The 18,874-nt window shown below is 47.1% G+C and overlaps 1 protein-coding gene across 8 annotated transcripts in view; it reads left to right on the top strand.

Annotated features, from left to right (window-relative positions):
- Positions 1 to 18,874, top strand: part of rab3il1 (RAB3A interacting protein (rabin3)-like 1) — a 234,037-nt gene that overhangs the window by 155,906 nt on the left and 59,257 nt on the right. The window contains exon 1 of one of the 8 annotated variants that reach the window (XM_070899831.1): positions 5,704 to 5,803. The exons of the other annotated variants lie outside the window; for them this stretch is intronic. The gene's annotated coding sequence lies outside the window, so the exon portion shown is untranslated. Of the gene's footprint in view, positions 1 to 5,703; positions 5,804 to 18,874 lie in introns of those variants that run through there. 8 annotated transcript variants of the gene reach the window in all.

The following is an 18,874-nucleotide window of genomic DNA, read 5'->3' on the forward strand; positions in this document are numbered from 1 at the left end:
CTTTCACTCTAAGGTGGCTGAACAGTCCAATATGGGAACCACAGTCTCTGTCACAGGTGGGACAGATAGTCGTTGAGGGAAGAGGTGGGTGGGACAGGTTTGCCGCACGCTCCTTCTGCTGTCTGCACTTGGTTTCTGCATGCTCTCGGTGATGAGTCTCAAGGTGCTCAGCGCCCTCCCGGATGCACTTCCTCCACTTAGGGCGGTCTTTGGCCAGCGACTCCCAGTGTCGGTGGGGATATTGCACTTTATCAGGGAGGCTATGTCAGTAATGGTGACTATGAAACTACCGGATTGTCGTAAAACCCCATCTATTTCACTAACATCGAAGGAAACCTGCCGTCCTTACCCAGTCTGGCCCTACATGTGACTCCAGAACCACAGCAATGTGGTTGACTCTTAACTGCCCTCTGAAATGGCCCAGCAAGCCACTCAGTTATACCAAACCGCTACAAAAAGAACAACGGTTTAAGAACTTAGCTCACCTTCTCGAGGGAAATTAGGGATGGGCAATAAATGCTGGCCTTGCCAGTGCCACCCACATCTCGTGGGGGAAAAAAAAAATCCAGCCTGTAAGTCATTCCCAAGTATATGTTACTCTCTGTGTAATCTAAGGAGTACTAAAGACTGAACTCATGTATATGGGAAGTACAGTGAAAACCAACATTTTATTTTTTTCTGGTATGACCCAACTAAGCAACTCTTACTGTTGATAACTACCCTAATAACTGGGATAATGTAAAATGCATAGAAGGCACAGAATTCTTAAAATGCATGCATAGAATCATAGAATAATAGAACTTTATTAGCCAGTACGCAGCAAGCCCAACAAGAGAGACCATAAGAAATAGGAGCAGGAGTACACCATTTGGCCCCTTGAGCCTGCTCCGCCATTCAATAAGATCATAGCTAATCTGATCCTGGACTCGGCTCCAGTTCCCTGCCCGCTCCTCATAACTCTTGACTCCCTTATCGTTCAAAAATCTGTCTATCTCTCTCTCAAATATATTCAATGACCCAGCCTCCACAGCTCTCTGGGGCAGAGAATTCCACAAGATTTACAACCCTCTGAGAAGAACTGTCTCCTCATCTCAGTTCTAATTGGGCAACGCCTTATACTTAAACCATGCCCCCTAGTTTTAGATTCCCCCACGAGTGGAAACATCCTCTCTGCATCTACCTTGTCGAGCCCCCTTAGTATCTTATGTTTCAATAAGATCACCTCTCATTCATCTAAACGCCAATGAGTATAGGCCCAACCTACTCAACCTTTCTTCATAAGTCAACCCCTTCATTTCAGGAATCAACCTAGTGAACCGTCTCTGAACTGTCTCCTATGCAAGTATATCCCTCCTTAAATAGAGACCAAAACTGTATGCAGTACTCCAGGTGTGGTCTCACCAATATCCTGTACAGTTGTAGCAAGACTGTCCTGCTTTTATACTAATCCCCCTTGCAATAAAGGCCAACATTCCATTTGCCTTCCTGATTACTTGCTGTACCTGCATACTAACTTTTTGTGTTTCATGCACAAGGACCCCCAGGTCCCTCTGTACTGCAGCATTTTGTAATCTCTCCCCATTTAAATAGTAATTTGCAGAGGGGGCAGGTCTGGACAGTTTTAGGAAATGAAGCTGGGCAGGTGGAAGGGGTAGCGGTTGGTGAGCATTTTGGTGGTCATGATCATAATTCAGTTAGATTTAGTGTAGTTATGGAAAAGGGCAAAGATAGACCAGGTGTAAAAAATTATCAATTGGGGAAAGGCCAATTTTGCTAAGCTGACATGTCATTTAGCAAAAGTGGACTGGAAATGGGTACCTGAAGGTAAGTAAGCATCAAAGCAGTGGGAGGGATTCAAGGAGGAGATATCGAGGGTTCAGAACAAATGTGTTCCCAAAAGAATGGAGGTGGTCAGAAGAATGAGAGGTGATCTTATCGAAACGTATAAGATTATAAGGGGGCTTGACGAGGTGGATGCAGAGAGGATGTTTCCACTGGTGGGGGAGACTAGAACTAGAGGGCATGATCTTAGAATAAGGGACCGCCCATTTAAAACTGAGATGAGGGCTGTGAATCTGTGGAATTTGCTGCCTCAGAGAACTGTGGAGGCTGGGACATTGAATAAATTTAAGACAGAAATAGACAGTTTCTTAACCGATAAGGGGTTATGGGGAGCGGGCAGGGAAGTGGACCCGAGTCCATGATCGGATCAGCCATGATTGTATTAAATGGTGGAGCAGGCTCGAGGGGCCGCATGGCCTACTCCTCTATCTATTTCTTATGTTCTTATGTAAAAAGGGTGGGGGACTCAAATCTAGAGCCCCCTGGAAGTTGTTGAGCATACGGGGTAGGATGAGGGAAAGAAAGGGAAGATTTTGTCAGATACAGAGAGCTCAATATTACAGAGAGCCTCGAGGAGGAGAGAAAGTGCAGGGGTGAAATGAAAAAGGAAATTAGGGAAGCCAAGAGAGGGCATGAGAAAATATTGGCGAAAATATATTGCAATAAAATCAAGGAAAACCCAAATGTTTTATAAATACATAAAGAGCAAGAAGATAACAAAGTAAAGGGTAGGACCTTTTAGAGACCAAAACGATAACCTGAGAGTGAAGGCGGAAGACTTGGGTTTGGTTCTTAATGAATACTTTGCATCTGTCTTCACAAAAGCAAGGGACGATGCAGAGATTGTAGATGAGGAGGAAGTGTGAAATAGAAACATAGAAACATAGAAAATAGGTGCAGGAGTAGGCCATTCGGCCCTTCTAGCCTGCACCGACATTCAATGAGTTCATGGCTGAACATTCAACTTCAGTACCCCATTCCTGCTTTCTCGCCATACCCCTTGATCCCCCTAGTAGTAAGGACCTCATCTAACTCCTTTTTGAATATATTTAGTGAATTGGCCTCAACAACTTTCTGTGGTAGAGAATTCCACAGATTCACCACTCTCTGGGTGAAGAAGTTCCTCCGCATCTCGGTCCTAAATGGCTTACCCCTTATCCTTAGACTGTGACCTCTGGTTCTGGACTTCCCCAACATTCTTCCTGCATCTAACCTGTCTAACCCTGTCAGAATTTTAAATGTTTCTATGAGGTCCCCTCTCATTCTTCTGAACTCCAGTGAATACAAGCCCAGTTGATCCAGTCTTTCTTGATAGATCAGTCCCGCCATCCCGGGAATCAGTCTGGTGAACCTTCGCTGCACTCCCTCAATAGCAAGAATGTCCTTCCTCAGGTTAGGAGACCAAAACTGTACACAATACTCCAGGTGTGGCCTCACCAATGCCCTGTACAACTGTAGCAACACCTCCCTGCCCCTGTACTCAAATCCCCTCGCTATGAAGGCCAACATGCCATTTGCTTTCTTAACCGCCTGCTGCACCTGCATGCCAACCTTCAATGACTGATTACCATGACACCCAGGTCTCTTTGCACCTCCCCTTTTCCTAATCTGTCACCATTCAGATAATAGTCTGTCTCTCTGTTTGATGGATAGACATAGTGAGAGAGGAAGTATTAAGGGGTTTAGCATCTTTGAAAGTAGATAAATCGCCAGGCCTGGATGAATTGTATCCCAGGCTGTTAAGAGAAGCAAGGGAGGAAATAGCGGCGGCTCTGACCATCATTTTCCAATCCTCTCTGGCTACAAGTGTGGCGCCAGAGGATTGGAGGACTGCTAACGTTGTACCTTTGTTTAAAAAGGGATAGACCGCGTAAGTACAGACCAGTCAGCCGTACCTTGGTATGCAAATTATTGAAAATAATTCTGAGGGACAGTAGCAAGGATTTGTTCAGGGGAGGTCGTGTCTGACTAACTTGATTGCCTTCTCAAAAAATTCAACGAGGAGTGCAGGTGAGTGTAGTGCATTTGATGTAGTCTACATAGATTTTAGCAAGGCCTTTGACGAGGTCCCACATGGCTGGCTGGTCAGAAAATTGAAAGCCCCTGGCATCCAAGAGAAAATTGCGATTTCAATCCAAAATTGGCTCCGTGCCAGAAAGCAAAGGGGTAATGGTCAACCGGTGTTTCTGTGACTGGAAGGCTGTTTCCAGTGTGGTTCCACAGGGCTCAGTACTGGGTCCCTTGCTTTATGTGGTACAGGGTATATATCAATGGTTTAGACTTCAATGTAGGGGGCATGATTGAGAAGTTTGCAGATGATACTAAAATTAGCCGTGTGGTTGATAGTGAGGAAGAAAGCTGTAGACTGCAGGAAGATATAAATGGACTGGTCAAATGGGTAGAAAAGTGGCAAATGGAATTAAATCCAGAGAAGTGTGAGGTAATGCATTTGGGGAGGGTTAACAACGCAAGGGAATACGCAATAAATAGTAGGATACTGAGCAGTGTAGAGGAACAGAGGGACCTTGGAGTGCATGTCCACAGATCCCTGAAGGTAGCAGGACAGGTAGATAAGGTGGTTACGAAGGCATATAGGATACTTTCCTTTATTAGTCGAGGCTTAGAATATAAGAGCAGGAGGGCAATGATTAAACTGTTTAAAACATTGATTAGGTCACCGCTGGAGTACTTCATGCAGTTCTGGAAGGATGTGATTGCACTAGAGAGGGTACAGAGGAGATTTACGAGGATGTTGCCAGGATTGGAGAACTTTAGCTGTGAGAAAAGATTGGATAGGCTGGGATTGTTTTCTTTGGAACTGAGGGGAGATTTAATTGTGGTGTATAAAATTATGAGGGGCCTAGATAGAGTGGATAAGAAAGACCTATTTCTATGACCTATTTCCCTTGATAGAGAGATCAATAACCAGGGGACATAGATTTAAAGTAATTGGTAGAAGGATTAGAGGGGAAAATATTTTTCACCCAGAGGGTGGTGTGGGTCTGGAACGCACTGCCTGAAAGGGTGGTGGAGGCAGAAACTGTTATCGCATTTAAAGGGTGCTTAGATGTCTACTTGAGGTGCCGTGCCAAGAACTGGAAAGTGGGATTAGGCTGGACTCTTTTTTTTGGGCCGGCACAGACACGATGGGCCAAATGGCCCCCTTCTGTGCCGTAAATTTCTTTGATAAAATAACTGCAAGGTTATAATGAGAAACTGTTTAATTTTTTGGGCCAAATTTTTCATGTCCTCCAGGCATTGACTTTGACTTTGCTTGGGTATGGTTCCATGAGTGCCTGTTATCCCCAGTACCTTGGCCAAATAATAATTCCTCATTTGTAAATCTGGGAAGTGAGCTTCACTATTCAACTGTGAGTGGCATGACTGCTCACCCTCTTTCCCCCTTCCCCCCCCCCCCCCCAAGCTCAGGGTGCTAAAATCAATTGTAGGGACCTTGCCACCACCTGCACTAGGATAAGCTAACTCCATACAGATTGGGAATTAAACCTGGGATGATCTTCTCATTATAGTTCAGCTATTCGCTGCTTTAACCAGGTTATCTAGAAAGGGAGCCATGACTTGGGCAGTTTACAAATACAGGTTGAACCTCCCCTTATCCGGCACCCTCGGGACCTGACCTGCCTTGACTGAGGGATTTTTGCCGGATGAGGGGAGGTCAGGTGTTTCGGTGGACTGTGCCTTTAAGTGCTGTTGCTGGGGTAAGTAGGAGTGTGTGCCGATTGGCTGGCTGGCTGGCTGACTGACTGTTGGTCCAGCCAATCAGTGTACAGGGGGCCCTAAAGAACTGGCAGGCCCCGAAGAGCCGGGGGCCAAGAATCGTCGGCCTGACCCCCTGGAGGGAGTGCTGTGGGGAGCAGCGGCCAGCCCGAGGACTGTGACTGCTGGAGTTCCAGCAGGCCGACGAGTAGGAAGCAGCCGATTGAGGAGAAAGATTATATCGGTGAGTAGGATTTTGACGGTCACGTTCTGCGCATGCGCCACCCGGCAGCCAGGAATGGTCCCGGAAGAGGGGTGGTGCTGGATAAGGGAGTCCCGGATAAGAGAGGTTCAACCTGTATAGGACTTCCATTTGAATGCAGTAATATGGCTTAGAGTTTGGCTTTATTTTAAAAAAAGCACACAGGGATTGGGGTTGAACAGAATGGGAAAGTAGTGATTCGGTGATGCCATGCTTGGATTGAAAAGCCTTGGATTGTTGAAAGAAGGAAAGCATGAGAAAGTTGAAGAGTTCCATGGTTTTGAGGTCCTGGATAGAATGGGTTAGAGTCTTAATGTTAACGCAGTGGCAGTTGTAAGAAGGACCAAGAATATGGAGTTAGGATATTTGGAGCTAAGGAAGAACGGCAGATGAAAAGTTCAGAGCAGCAGTGGCGACAGCGTTCTCAATATAAGAGACAAGAAAAATTCTAATCGAGAAAAGCCGATTTTGTTGTTCAGTTTTACATTGCGAATTGGCCAGGCTCTTTCTGGGTGGCTTCTTTTGCACCGTTGACTGCAAGCCGAGCCTGCACCTCACACAATTTCTGCTTTATTTCTAACCAGCTGTTGTTTGTATAACATGGAGGTACTGACCGTTTCAGCTCGTGGAAAATGGGCAGCTTCCAGTCAGGAAATCCCAGAGGTTGAGGAAACTTGCACATATATTTTAAGACGATAACAGGTGGTCAGGGGATCAATGGTGAAAGTAAGTGGCCACAGTTCACAGACCCCAGACCTCACACTGCATTCCCACACCTGTCTGCATTCATTTAATTCTCCCAGTCTATGCCACACACACACACATACGATCATTGGCCTGGATTAGGTCCAAGCAGCAGCTCCATTCAGTGCTTTTCTGCATTACTTTTTTCTCTTACTCTTGAGTTTTTTTATAACCATCAGATTTGTTTGTTATGTATACATGCCTACAATGTTATGATGTAATGTTATATGTCAGTCATAGGCAGTCCCTCGAGTCGAGGATGACTTGCTTCCACGTCAAAAAGTTCACAGGTGTTTCAATGAAGGACCTAATATTCCGGATCCCGAACTACATGCTCTTCGTGTGTCGTCTTTGAACCCCAGGAGCCCAGGGCACGGTGTTCAGTACTGTAACATTGAATGTACCTTCACCCTGCACACACCTTACCTGTACACCAGAGGGTGCTGCTGCTGGAGACCTAAGGGTTACCTGCACACTGCGGGTAACCCAGTATAAAAGGGAGCTCACCTTGGTGTCTTCACTCGAGGAGCTGCAATAAAGGACTACAGTCTTCAGTTTAAGTACCATACCCTGCCTCGTGGAGTCATTAAAAGCTGCCTACATATACAATAGTTTACATGTCACTGCAAGATTTAAAGAAAACTCTCATACTTCATAGAATCTTACAGCAAAGAAGGAGGCCATTTCCTATTGGCTATCCAATTAGTCCCTCTCCCCTGCGCTCTCTTCCCACAGCCCTGCAACATTTTCCTTTTTGAAAGTTCACTATTGAATCTGCTTCCACCATCACCATCATAGGCAGTCCCTCTGAACCGAGCAAGACTTGCTTCCACTCTTACCATGAGTCTTTAGGTGACTGAACGGTCCAATACAAGAACCACAGTCCCTGTCACAGGTGGGTCAGAGGGAAAGGGTGGGTGGGACTGGTTTGCCGCACACTCTTTCCGCTGCCTGCGCTTGATTCCTGCATGCTCTCGGCGACTAGACTCGAGGTGCTCAGCGCCCTCCCGGATGCACTTCCTACACTTAGGGCGGTCTTTGGCCAGGGACTCCCAGGTGTCGGTGGGGATGTTGCACTTTATCAGGGAGGCTTTGAGGGTGTCCTTGAAACGTTTTCTCTGCCCACCTTTGGCTCATTTGCCGTGAAGGAGTTCCGAGTAGAGCGCTTGCTTTGGGAGTCTTGTGTCTGACATGCGGACAATGTGGCCTGCCCAGCGGAGCTGATCAAGTGTGGTCAGTGCTTCAATGCTGGGGAGGTTGGCCTGGTCGAGGACGCTAATGTTGGTGTATCTCTCCTCCCAGGGGATTTGCAGGATCTTGCGGAGATATCGTTGGTGGTATTTCTCCAGTGAGATGTACTCGCTGTGTTCCTGGATTGTCTGGGTGCAGGAAATATTGGAAAAGGGCGGTTGGAATGTGCACCTGTAAAGGAATCCACCCGATTTCCCTTCCATTAAGTTGAGTAGCTTATACACTGCAAGATGCAAATAGCACCGACCAATTAATCTATTTTGAGAGGTGGTGGTTGAGGGAGAGAATTGTTGGCCAGGATACAGGAGAACTCCCTGCTCTTCTTCACATAGTGACATAGGATCATCATCCAGGCAAGGATTTATTTTAACATCCAAAGGACAACCTTTTCCAAACTGAAACAGCTCCTTAGTTCTGAATGATATGCTTGAGTCCTGCAGTGGGACTTGAACCCACGGCCATTTTACTCTGAGACTAGTGTGTTGCCAAGCTGACGCTCTAGCCCTTGATGCACCTGACCTACGAGTACTTGGTGGAACAGTGCAGAGGGAGCTTTATTCAGCATCTAACTCGATGACTAGTTGATTCCACCCAACCTAGCCAAGAGGTACAAAAAGCCAATTGTAGTGACCCTACCACTGTCCCAGCTGACATCAGCTAACCTAGCACAGATTGGGAGTCTCATCTGGAGCAGCAATAGGAGTGCCTAACCTGGCCTCGTAAAACCTGGTCTAGTCAAATCAGCCAATTTGCCACTTTGGTTCGATAGCTGGAAAGTGCATGTATGTGATGTGGGATTAAGATGGGACCATGCTTACTTGTGGGTGCTCACTTGCTCTGACCCCATAACTCCTTTTACTGTCTAGTTTTGTACATGAAGAATGTTGACTTGAGAGAAGTCCTGGAGAGAGTGAGACATGGAAAATCAAAAAAAGCAGACGAGCACTGTAATTCTCCAGGCACGTAGTGTGCAGAAGTGCATTGGTGAAACGTAATTTCCAAAACACCAATAAAAATCCTGGAATCACATATAATAAGGACTTCAATTTATGCAGTCGCAATGGCTTTCCATGCGATTCCATGATAAATCTTTTTCAAAGGTCTCTGCTTGTGAGTAGAAATACTAACTCTTTCTGCTTGAAGTAGTTGGCAATCCATGTCGGGCTGTACTTCAACACAAGGGGGCCGAAATTCAGGCCCGCCAGAAAGCTGGCGCACCAACCTTTTTCTGGAGGTTTTTAACCGTCTGATTCGATGAGGTGGACTCTTGATTCATTTTCACCTCTTTGGCAATTGTTTTGGAGCGAACCAGAAGTCGGTCACAATGGGGGTGGAAATGTGGTGGTGAGGGGTGGAAGTGGGAGCAGGATGGAGTTTCAGCCGCGGTCACTCAGCGACGGAGTCTTGCTGCCGCCGGTGTGTGTCACCACGTCTCTCCCCTCATTTAAAGGGGAGAGAAGCAGCGAATTTCCAGGTTCGGCCACCCGACCACCAGGGAGGGAGGCTTTCGGCCGGGCCAGCGGCCCAAGAAGGGGTGTCAGGCTGGCGGCCCGGCCAAACCCGGGGCCATAACTGTCCGGCTGATCGGGAAGTTGGCCAGCAAAAGAAAAGATGGCGGCAGCGGCAGTGCGCCTCCCCTTGAAGCGCTGCCGTGGCTCACACAGCAAGGTGTACCGACAGAAAAAGCTGTCGGGGGCACCGCGCGGTGGCTCGTGGATTTCTTTAGGTACATTTGGCACGGAGTGGGATGGAGATGAGGGAGAGCGGTAGTGCGTGCTTTGATGATGCGCTGGCGGAAGTGGGCACTGCCCACAAAATCCCCGCGGTGAATTTGGGTCGTGGCGGCCCACGGCCTATCGGTTCCACCGCAAAGTGCCGGTAACGGGCCTTATACAGACCCTGAATTTCGGCACCAAAACCTTTGCAGCTCTTTGTAAATCATTTGAAATGCGCCCTCAGTTAGAGATGACTAACACTCGGCTCGTCTCCTGGTCAGTTGCTCACCTTTTTATAGAGAAGAATGGTCAGCTGTGAAATCAGCAAGCAGTAGGACCCTGGAGAGAGACACAGAACCGGATTGAGTGGGAGGACAGCAAAGAGGGAACTTGATGCACACTGGCTACTTGCCAACAAACCTTCGGTGTGAACAGTGGAGACCAGTGAAGACGCATTGAGAGCAGGAGAGAGCTGCCAGGAGCTGGGAAACACAGCGGTGGGGAGAGTTTGCTGCTTCAGTATCTTCTGCATTGACATTCTAAAAGGATTGTGCTCTGGGCTCATCTGGGATATCGGTAGGGACGTTGGAAATCATTTTTTTAATTCATTCACGAGATGTGGGTGTCACTGGCAAGGCCAACATTTAAAAACATAGAAACATAGAAAATAGGAGCAGTAGTAGGCCATTTGGCCTCTCGAGTCTGCACCGCCATTCAATATGATCATGGCTGATCCTCTATCTCAACACCACATTCCCGTTTTTTCCCCAAACTCCTAGATGTCTTTTGTGTCTAGAAATCTATTTATCTCCCTCTTAAATATATTCAGTGGTTTGGCCTCCACAGCCTTCTGTGGTAGAGAATTCCACAGGTTCACCACCCTCTGAGTGAAAACATTTCTCCTCATCTCGGTCCTAAATTTCCTACCCCGTATCCTGAGACTGTGACCCCTTGTTTTAGACTTCCCAGCCAGGGGAAACATCCTCCCCGCATCCAGTCTGTCCAACCCAGTCAGAATTTTATACGGTTCAATTAGATCGCCTCTCATTCTTCTAAACTCTAGTGAATACAGGTCTAGTCGACCCAATCTCTCCTCATACGACAGTCCTGCCATCCCAGGAATCAGTCTGGTGAACCTTCGCTGCACTCCCTCTATGGCAAGTATATCCTTTCTTCGGTAAGGAGACCAAAACCACACACAATACTCCAGGTGCGGTCTCACCAAGGCCCTGTATAACTGTAGTAAGACATCCTTGTTCCTGTACTCAAATCCTCTTGCAATGAAGGCCAACATACCATTTGCCTTCCTAACTGCTTGCTGCACCTGCATGTTTGCTTTCAATGACTGGTGTACAAGGACACCCAGGATCCTCTGTACATCGACACTTCCCAAGCTATCACCATTTAAATAATACTTTGTCCTTATGTTTTTCCTACCAAAGTGGATAACTTATTGCCCATCCCTAATTGCCCTTGAGAAGGTGGTGGTGAGCCATCGCCTTGAACCGCTGCAGTCCGTGTGGTGAAGGTGCTCCCACAGCGCTGTTAGGGAGGGAGATCCAAGATTTTGACCCAGCGATAATGAAGGAACAGCCGATTATATTTCCAAGTCCAGATGGGAACTGGAGGGGAACGTGGAGGTGATGGTGTTCCCATGCGCCTGCTGCCCTTGTCCTTCTAGGTGGTAGAGGTCATGGATTTGGGAGGTGCTGCCGAAGAAGCCTTGGCGAGTTGCTGCAGTGCTCTCCCCACTGCTGTCTGTTTCCCAGCTCCTGGCAACTCTCACCTGCTCTCAATGCGACTTCACTGGCCTCCACTGTTCGCACCGACTGTTTGTTGGCAGGGAGTGAATATTTAAGGTGGTGGATGGGGTACCCATCAAATGGGTGTGCTGGATGGTGTCGAGCTGCACTCATCCAGGCAAGTGGAGAGTATTCCATCACATTCCTGACTTGTGCCTTGTAGCTTGTGGAAAGGCTTTGGGGCGTCAGGAGGTGAGTCACTCGCCACAGAATACCCAGCCTCTGAATCTGCTCTTATTGGCTGGATTGGATGTATCCTGCCGTTTGTGGACAGGACATACCTGGGCAATTTTCCACTTTGTTGGTTAGGTGCCAGTATTGTAGCTGCACTGGAACAGCTTGGCTAGAGGGACGGCTAGTTCTGGAGCACAAGTCTTCAGCACTACAGCCGGGATTTTTTCGGTTAACATAGCCTTTTCCATATCCAGCGCGCTCAGCCGTTTCTTGATATCACATGGAATGTATCGAATTGGCTGAAGACTAGCATCTGTTATGGTGGGATCCTCAGGAGGAGGCCGAGATGGATCTTTCACTCGGCACTTCTGGCTGAAGATGGTTGTGAATGCTTCAGCCTTGGCTTTTGCACTCGCATGCTGGGCTCCGCCATCATTGAGGATGGGGATATTCATGGCGCCTCCTCCTCCCGTTAGTTGTTTAATTGTCCACCATCATTCACGACTAGAAGTAGCAGGACTGCAGAGCTTTGATCTGATCCATTGGGTGTGAGATTGCTTAGTTTCCACTATTTCTGCTTCCACTGTTTAGCACGCATGTAGTCCTGTATTGCCGCTTCCCCAGGTTGGCACCTCATTTTCAGGTATGCTTGGTGCTGCTCCTCGCATGCTCTTCTACACTCCTGATTGAACTAGGGTTGCTCCCCTGGCATTATAGATGTATCTGCGACAGGTGGATTAGTGAGGAAGAGGTCAATAGGTTTTTTCCCCTCGTGCCCAGTCTGGCGGCTATGTCCTTCAGTTGTCCTGGCACAGCAGGGTGAGGTTGAGTGTGGCTATGCAGTAATGTTTCGTGACCTTCTGAGATCATTGAAAGATTTGTGTCACTGCAGGCAGGTCCTCCTGACCACATCCCTGCTTGTGCCCTCCTGTGCAATGTGCAACCAGGCTGCTTTGGTGTCATGTATGTACATGCTGTTTGTAGCCACCAGATAGTGTTATTGTTGGAGGCCACTGAGCAGCACGCACATGGTGCTGCTCTGGTATAAAAGGCCAGCCATTTTGTGAGTCAGACACTTTGGGCCTAAATAAAGTAGAAGCAAGGTTGTACCTTGCTTAGTTAAACAGTACTCAGTTTGAACCTTTATTGCATACATAACAGTTGGTGTCCTGGGGAGGTCTCTTCTGCCCATTGCAAGGGACGAGAACCTCCCTGCGCGTGCTGTGACTCCCTCCATAAGCACATGACGTCATCAGACCCACTTCCTTTTAATTGGCTGGGAACCTCGCAGGGCTGGCTTAACAAGCCCAATCGAGGTAAAATCACCAACAGAGCAGGCTGTCACTGGCAGAATGGTTCGATACCGCACCCGGGTGAGAAATCGCGGCCTACATGTGGGCTTCCTCGACAGATGTCTCCCACTGGATTCAAAAGAATATTAGGTCTGAATGTCACTGGATTGTCTTTTATAAAGTCAAGACAATGGAATTCATTAAGGTATGTAGGAACAAAGATTTTACATTCCTAGACAGTGTGTGTTGTGAATTTAATCTCTTGTGAGCAGAATATAATTCAGTAGCCATTTTTTATTACAAATTAATCCTAAACTCCTCCAGGACAAGTGTTGGAAAGTAACATAGAATGATACAGGACAGGAGGAGGCCATTTGTTCCATTGTGCGTGTGCCAGCTCTTTGGTAGAGCTACTCGATTAGTCCCACTCTCTGGCTTTCTTCCTCACCGCCTTGTAATTTCTCCCTTCCAAATGTTTATAAAGTTACAGCACTCACTCCGTTAAAACTGTTGTGTGATCGAGTACATGAAGTAAACACATTCCGGGTTGCATCATCAATCCAGTCTTTGTCGCTGCAAGCCCGGGTCATGGGTTAGAGTTGGCAACTCTGGTCGAACATATTGCTAGAAGTTTGATCATGTGACATTCTGTCATGTGACATTTGATCACTGCAAATATTATTACATTTTGCTCAATTGGGTGTCTTAAGTGCCTTTGAAATTATTTTGGTCTGTTTGTTTTGTAGAATACAGAGGGTTCATTGAGATGAATTGCACCAGAATTTATTACTTAAGGCAGTCTGGGTAACCCATTTCCGGAGCAGTTTTTAGGTTACTGCTGAACTTTTTTGCTCTACCAAGGGAGAACCTTTCAGCGTTCCAAATCCTTTATCACTCTCATTCCCTGTGTTTCTCTCTTTCCCTGATTTTCCCCCCTCCGTTCCTGTATTTTCCATCACTTTTCTCTGCTTCCAACCTTTGTCGTTGATCATTATAGAAACATAGAAAATAGGTGCAGGAGTAGGTCATTCGGCCCTTCGAGCCTGCACCACCATTCAATATGATCATGGCTGATCATGCAACTTCAGTACTCCATTCTTGCTTTCTCTCCATCCCTTTAGCCGTAAGGGTCACATCTAACTCCCTTGTGAATATATCTGACGAACTGGCCTCAACAATTTTCTGTGATAGAGAATTCCACAGGTTCACAATTCTCTGATATCCTGCTCCTCTCTCTTCCTGCCATTCAACTGCCCCCATCCAACCCTATCTCCTTTTCAAGACACTGCACTGGTAATTTAAATTGACGAGAGAATTGGAATGTTACAAGGCCAAAGGTTAATTTTTCATCCTTAAATTCATACCCGCCTGTGCAGGGCATTTCCTGCCCCCTTGGGTTGCCGGCTAGATTTTATTGTCTTTGTGGCGATATTTCCCGGGTTTCCTCCGCTCTTGAGGCACACAGGTGCGAAGTTCCAATTGTATCAAGAGTCACTAGAAACAGTGCCTGCATGAGCAACCCGCAAATCAGGGACACTCCCGGACAATCCGGGAGTGTTGGCAACCCAACTATGGAGGCACTATTTCAGCATGGTGCAACAAAAGAACAAAATAATTGTCATGTCTGTACATTCTGTTTGTAGCCACCAGATGGCATCATTGTTGGAGGCCACTGAGCAAGCATGCACATGGTGCTGCTCAGGTATAAAAGGCCAGCCATTTTGAGAGGCACTTTGGGCCTAAATAAAGCAGAGCCAAGGTTGTACCTTGCTTAGTTAAACAGTACTAAGTTTGAACCATTATTGCATACATAACAATAATTGCATTTGGTAAGTAGATGGAGGGATCACTGGAAGAAGCACATGACCCCATTCATAGGTTGGTTTAAGAGTTGTCCTACCACAGGGTATTTTGTCTGTGCACACTGAGGCTGAACTCCAAACCATCGTCAACACCTTCACAGAAGTGTATGAGAGCATAGGCCTCACACTAAACATCCGTAGGACCAAGGTCCTCTACCAACCTGCCCCCCCCACTGCACAGTACAGGTTGATACCTCTCTTATCCGGCACAGGCCAGGTCACGAGGGTGCAGGATAAGGGATTTTTCCGGACGAGGGGAGGTCATGTTAAATTGGATGATACAGGTACTGAGCAAAGGGATATCGGGGCTGGGAGTGCGTCAGAAAGATCGTGGGGGTGGGTGGGGGGGGGGGGGGGCAGTGGATCATGGGGTCAGGCCAGCGATTGCAGGAGTCTGCATCGAAGAAGGACTTCAATTTGTTCATGATGGAGTTCTGTGCATGCGCCACCTGGTGGCCAGGAATGGTTCTGGATGAGGGATGGTGTCGGATAAGGGAGTTCTAGATGGATGTCGTATATTTAGATTTCCAAAAGGCATTCGATAAGGTGCCACACAAAAGGTTACTGCAGAAGATAAAGGTACGCGGAGTCAGAGGAAATGTATTAGCATGGATAGAGAATTGGCTGGCGAACAGAAAGCAGAGAGTCGGGATAAATGGGTCCTTTTCTGGTTGGAAATCAGTGGTTAGTGGTGTGCCACAGGGATCAGTGCTGGGACCACAACTGTTTACAATATACATAAATGACCTAGAAGAGGGGACAGTGTAGTGCAACAAAATTTGCAGATGACACTAAGATTAGTGGGAAAGCGGGTTGTGTAGAGGACTCGGAGGCTGCAAGGAGATTTGGATAGGTTAAGCGAATGGGCTAAGGTTTGGCAGATGGAATACAATGTCGGAAAGTGTGAGATCATCCACCTTGGGGGAAAAAAAACAGTAAAAGGGAATATTATTTGAATGGGGAGAAATTACAACATGCTGTGGTGCAGAGGGACCTGGGGGTCCTTGTGCATGAAACTCTTTTGAGTTCCTTGTGCATGAATCCCAAAAAAGTTAGTTTGCAGGTGCAGCAGGTAATCAGGAAGGCGAATGGAATGTTGGCCTTCATTGCGAGAGGGATGGAGTACAAAAGCAGGGAGGTCTTGCTGCAACTGTATAAGGTATTGGTAAGGCCGCACCTGGAGTACTGCGTGCAGTTTTGGTCACCTTACTTAAGGAAGGATATACTAGCTTTGGAAGGGGTACAGAGACGATTCACTAGGCTGATTCGAGAAATGAGGGGGTTACCTTATGATGATAGATTGAGTAGACTGGGTCTTTACTCGTGGAGTTCAGAAGGATGAGGGGTGATCTTATAGAAACATTTAAAATCATGAAAGGGATAGACAAGATAGAGGCAGAGAGGTTGTTTTCACTGGTGGGGGAGACTAGAACTAGGGGGCACAGCCTCAAAATACGGAGGAGACAATTTAAAACCGAGTTGAGAAAGAATTTCTTCTCCCAGAGGGTTGTGAATCTGTGGAATTCTCTGCCCAAGGAAGCAGTTGAGGCTAGCTCATTGAATGTTTTCAAGTCACAGATAGATAGATTTTTAACCAATAAGGGAATTAAGAGTTACGGGGAGCGGGCGGGTAAGTGGAGCTGAGTCCACGGCCAGATCAGCCATGATCTTATTGAATGGCGGAGCAGGCTCGACGGGCTAGATGGCCTACTCCTGTTCCTAATTCTTATGTTCTTATAAGGAAGGTTCAACCTGTACTGCCCACCCCCCCCCGATTATCAAAATCCACGACTAGGCCCTGGACAACGTGGACCATTTTCCGTACCTCGGGAGCCTATTGTCAACAAGGGCGATGATGAAATCCAACACCGCCTCCAATGTGCCAATGCAGCCTTTGGTCACCTGAGGAAGAGAGTGTTTGAAGACCAGGACCTCAAACCCGGCATCAGGCTCATGGTCTACAGAGCAGTAGTGATACCCGCCCTCCTATATGGCTCAGAGACATGGACTATGTACAGCAGGCACCTCAAAGCACTGGAGAAGTATCACCAACGCTGCCTCCGCAAGATCCTGCCAATCCATTGGCAGGAAAGACGCACCAATGTCGGTGTTCCTGCTCAGGCCAACATCGAAGCATTGACCACGCTCGATCAGCTCCGATGGATGGGCCACATCGTCCGCATGGCAGGTACTCGTCTCCCAAAACAAGTGCTCTATTCAGAGCTCCGACACGGCAAGCGAGCCCCAGGTGGGCAAAGGAAACGCTTCAAAAACTCCCTCAAAGCCTCCCCATCGACGCCTGGGAATCCTCGGCCCAAGACCGCCCTAAGTGGAGGAGAAGCATCTGGGAGGGCGCTAAGCTCCTCGAGTCTCTTCGGGAGCAAGCGGAGGCCCAGCGCAAACAACGGAAGGAACGCATGACAATCCAGGCACCCCGCCCACCTGCCCCTTCAACCACCGTCTGCCCCACCTGTAGCAGAGACTGTAGGTCCCGCATCGGACGTCACCTGAGAACTCATTTTTGGTGTGGAAGCAAGTCATCCTCAACTTTGATGGACTGCCTAAGAAGATGAAGATGGTGCAGCAGTGAAACAGGCATTGGAGGACACAAATCTAGCTCCGCACCAAATAGCTCGGTCCGCACCATATAAGAACATAAAAAAAATAGAAGCAGGAGTTGGCCATTTGACCCCTCGAGCTTGCTCCGCAATTTAATAAGATCATGGCTGATCTGATCATGGACTCCGCTCCACTTCCCTGCCTGCTCCCCATAACCCTTTATTCCCTTCTCGCTCAAAAATCTATCTTCGCCTCAAATATATTCAGTGACCCAGCCTCCACCGCTCTCTAACTCTAAATGCAGTGGTAGATTTACAACCCTCTGAGAGAAGAAATTCCTCCTTATCACCATTTTAAATGGATGACCTCTTATTCTGAGACTATGTCCCCTAGTTTTAGTTTCCCCTATGAGTGGAATTATCCTCTCTGCATCCACCTTGTTGAGACCCCTCGTTATCTTGTATAAGATCACCTCATTCTTCTGAACTCCAATGTGTGTAGGTTGGGCCTATCTTTGTAAGTCAACCCCCTCATCTCTGGAATCAACCCAGTGAACCTTCTCTGAACAGCCTCCAATGCAAGCATATCCTTCCTTAAATACGGAGACCAAAACTGTATGCAGTACTCTAGGTGTGGCCTCACCAATAACCTGTACAGTTGTAGCAGGACTTCTCTGCTTTTATACTCTATCCCCCTTGCAATAAAGGCCAACATTCCATTTGCCTTCCTGATCACTTGCTGTATCTGCATACTAACTTTTTGTGTTTCATGCACAAGGACCCCAGGTCCCTCTGTACTGCAGCACTTTGCAATTTTTCTCCACTTAAATTATAATTTGCTTTTCTATTTTTTTTCTGCCAAAGTGGATAACCTCACATTTTCCCACATTATACTCCATCTGCCAAATGTTTGCCCACTCACTTAGCCTGTCTCTATCCCTTTGTAGATTTCTTGAGTCCTCCTCATAATTTGCTTTCCCACCATTTTTGTATCATCAGCAAACTTGGCTACATTACACTCGGTCCCTTCATCCAACTCACTAATATAGATTGTAAATATTTGAAGCCCCAGCACTGATCCCTGCGGCACCCCACTAGTTACTGTTTGCCAACCGGAAAATGACTCATTTATCCCGACTCTCTCTCTTTTTTTCTGTTAGTTAGCCAATCCTCTATCCATTCTCAACCCCGTGAACTTTTATCTTGTGCAGTAACCTTTTATGTGGCACCTTATTGAATGTCTTCTGGAAATCCAAATACACCACATCCACTGGTTCCCTCTTATCCATCCTGCTCGTTACATCCTCAAAAGAACTCCAGCAACTTTGTTAAAAACGATTTCCCTTTCGTAAAACCATGCTGACTCTGCTTGATTGAATCATGCTTTTCCAAATTCCTGTTATTGTCCTGCTATTGCTTCCTTAATAATGGACTTCAGCATTTTCCCAACAACCGATGTTAGGCTAACTGGTCTATAGTTTCTTGCTTTCTGTCTGCATCCTTTTTTAAATAGGGGTGTTACATTCGCAGTTTTCCAATCTGCTGGGACCTCTCCAGAATCCAGGGAATTTTGGAAGATTACAACCAATGCATCCACTATCTCTGTAGCCACTTCTTTTAGGACCCTAGGATGCAGTCACAGGTCCAGGGGACTT

Source organism: Pristiophorus japonicus, chromosome 14 (genome assembly GCF_044704955.1).
Source record: "Pristiophorus japonicus isolate sPriJap1 chromosome 14, sPriJap1.hap1, whole genome shotgun sequence".
Classification (NCBI taxonomy): Eukaryota; Metazoa; Chordata; class Chondrichthyes; family Pristiophoridae; genus Pristiophorus; species Pristiophorus japonicus.